Source organism: Panthera uncia, assembly GCF_023721935.1.
Source record: "Panthera uncia isolate 11264 chromosome A1 unlocalized genomic scaffold, Puncia_PCG_1.0 HiC_scaffold_16, whole genome shotgun sequence".
NCBI classification, from domain to species: domain Eukaryota; kingdom Metazoa; phylum Chordata; class Mammalia; order Carnivora; family Felidae; genus Panthera; species Panthera uncia.
This window is the reverse complement of record NW_026057576.1, coordinates 4,778,264-4,781,334: the sequence shown is the minus strand read 5'-3', so window position 1 is coordinate 4,781,334 and position 3,071 is coordinate 4,778,264. Positions and strand designations below refer to the sequence as shown.

The 3,071-nt window shown below is 49.3% G+C and overlaps 1 pseudogene; it reads left to right on the top strand.

Annotated features, from left to right (window-relative positions):
* The first annotated feature begins 2,024 nt into the window (after window positions 1-2,024).
* Window positions 2,025-2,789, top strand: LOC125934179 (methylglutaconyl-CoA hydratase, mitochondrial-like; annotated as a pseudogene).
* The last annotated feature ends 282 nt before the right edge of the window (window positions 2,790-3,071 follow it).

Below are 3,071 nucleotides of genomic sequence, written 5' to 3'. Positions count from 1 at the left end.
AAGGCCTGAGCGGCACCTGGGAGTTCAAACAATGCCATCGGAACTTGGTTTCTTTCCCTCCCTCTGCTAATGTTGGCTCCAATTCTCGGACACCACTGCCCAGTCCCTGACAAGGGAAAAAGGAGTCGTTTCCCTCCCGGAAGAGGGCGTGCCCGAGCGCTGACAAGGAGCTGGACCAGACCAATTTGGGTCTTAAACTCATCCTCCGACCAATCACCAAGGCCCAGATTTGGAGTACTCTGATTGGCTGGCCCCAGGACATGTGATCGCCTCTGACCCAATCACTGCAGCAGGGGGATTTCCGCGCGCTGAAGAGCCCGCCCTGCAGACCGTGCGGGGACGGGTTCTAACCCGATTTCCTTGAAGGCGGAGGGAAGGACGTGGAGTGCCAACCCCAGGCATTGGTTTCGGACGAGGAGGGCTCGTTATGTTCTTCGTCAGGTGGAAAGGGGAGCCTTCTGCCGCCCGAGCCAGGGAGGAACTTCGGATGACTGGCCGTCTGAAACAGCCCGCTGGCACCGAGAAGAGGAGACAGCAAAATACGAATAAAAGGATTGTGAGGAGGGCCCCAAGGTTAGCACAAATACCTGGTTGAGTCCCGTCAGCACCGTTATGAAACTTTTGTTGTTGTTGCTGTTGTTGTTGTTGTTGTTAAGCAGCACTTCCTGGCCCGCGCTGGAGGATAAGGAAATGTTGATAGAAATACACGCGCAGGGGCACCTGGGTGGCTCAGTGGGTTAAGCCTCCCACTCTTGATTTGGGCTGAGGTCATGATCTCGTTGGTCACGGGTTCCATACCCACGTCGGGCTCTGTGCTGACAGCTCAGAGCCTGGAGCCTGCTTTGGATTCTGTGTCCCTACCTCTCTCTCTCTGTCCCTCCCCTGCTCCTCTCTCTCTCTCAAAAATAAATAAACTGAAAGGAAGGAAGGAAGGAAGGAAAGGAGGAAAGAAAGAAAAAAGGGAAGGAGGGAAGGAAGGAAAGAGAAGGAAGGAAGGAAGGAGAAGGAAGGAAGGGATACACCCACAGCAGAGTTATAGCCAGGGTGCAGAGTGGGAAATTCCCCTGACTTACCCTTGAAGGCACTCGTTTCTGACATAGGCAGTCCCCAGTCGAGCAGCTGACGTGGCCCACAGCCTCCTGCGCAGGCAAATTTACTCCTGGGAAGAATGTAATGACATACTTTGGAATGATCCCCAATGAGGAACGAGTGAGGGTCTGTGACATGTGTGCCTCTTTGGATTTGATGTGCTCCCCTTAATCACATGTAGCTAAGCCAGGACTTGAAAAAGCTGGGCCACCAGGGAATTGGCATGGGATTTGCACAGAATCTGCTTTGAGTTTTAATTTTACGTCGCTCCCCTTAGGGTGTTCTTAATAGGAGCGATGTTTCTTGATTCCCGAACTCATCCCCGCCCTCGGTCTCAATTTTTCCCATTCACTCCTTACAATAGCCAAAATCTTCCACACCACACATCTGCAGCTGAGACAAGAAACACTGAGCCTGGTGGCGGGACAACTTTGAGACTAGGCAGGGAAGACATCAGAGGATACGGATGGACTTAAGTACGTATCATGGGAAGAACAAGAGAGTGAAGTTCTATGTGCCTGGTAGAGTAATCTTTCTAGAGCACAGCTCTGACCAGTCTGTCCTCTGCTCGCTTTTTCTTTTTTTTAATTAAGTTTGCACAAACATTCTCAATGCCTAAAGAATAAAGTTCAGAACCCTAGGCATGGCATTCTAGATCCTTCAAGCTCTGTCCCCAAACTTTCCTTTCATGATTTAAAATTTTTATGTTTAAATATTAAAGATTTCAATACACAGAGAAGTTCAGAGAAAAGGATGATACACCCAAGTGCCCACAAGAAAAATTAGACTGTTCGTTGGTTTACCGTATCTGTTTCATATCTTTGTGTAAAGAAAGTCTTAGACAAGGCCTCGGGGGCACCTGGGACCTTGGGCACCTGCATTGGCCCCACAGGTTGGGGGGGCGGGGCACTGCCTGGTTCCTTGACGGCCCGTGGGTGGGCCAGGCATCTAGGGTGGGACTGGGTGCCTGCCATCAGCCAGGGGGTCGGCCCCATGGAGGGGTACCGCTCTGAGGTGAGGACAGAGGACCAGCAGCCTGTTCGGTACCTGGAAGAGGAGAACCGAGGAACTGCGGTGCTTGGGATAAACGGTGCTTGGGATAAACAGAGCTTATGCCAAAAACCCATTCAGTAAAAGCTGATAAAAATGCTCTCAAAAGCTGTGGATGCTTTCAAATCTGATTCAAAAGCGCGGATGGTAATAGGAATGAAGTCCCAGGAATATTCTGTGCTGCTGCTGACCTTAAGAAGAGAGTCCAAGTGAATCCCAGTGAAGTTGGTCCTTTTGTCTCCAAAATGAGAGCAGTGATGAATGAAATAGAGGCAGGGGGGTCACAGCCACTGCCAGGCGCTATCGGGATGGTCCTCATCAAAGACTTCATCTTCTCGTGTGCTCGATGGCCAAGAAGCCAAAGCAGTGGGCTTGATCAGCCACGTTCTAGAACAGAACCAGGACAGGAATGCTGCCCAGCCCACGCAAGGCCTTGGACCTGGCAGGAAAGTTTTTACCTCAGGGACCTGTTGCAATAAAAATGGCAAAATTAGCAATTAATCAAGGGATGGAGATTGATTTAGTAACAGGATTCGCCATAGAAGAAGCTTGTTATGCTCAGACTCTTTCAACAAAAGACAAGCTTGAAGGTCTTCTTGCTTGTAAAGAGAAAAGGTCTCCTCGCTCTAAAGGAGAATAGAAGAAACAGAAATCTTTACAAGGCCAGTGTAATAAATGTACTTCCGGAAGTGTCTTTCAAATCCACATGTGCCTCAGACCCTGGAGTGCCAATGACCAAGGTGAAGAGTGAGTTATCTGTAGAGTGAATTAGCATCTGGAGTGGACCCATATGAATACTTTGTCCAAATGTGTCTCGTGTCGTATGCATTCAGATTTATAAAGCTGGTCGTGGGTGCTGTCAGAGACAGATTCAAAATTAGACACACATTTTTAATATCCCCTGCATACAAGGCTTTCTGTCCTTAATTTTA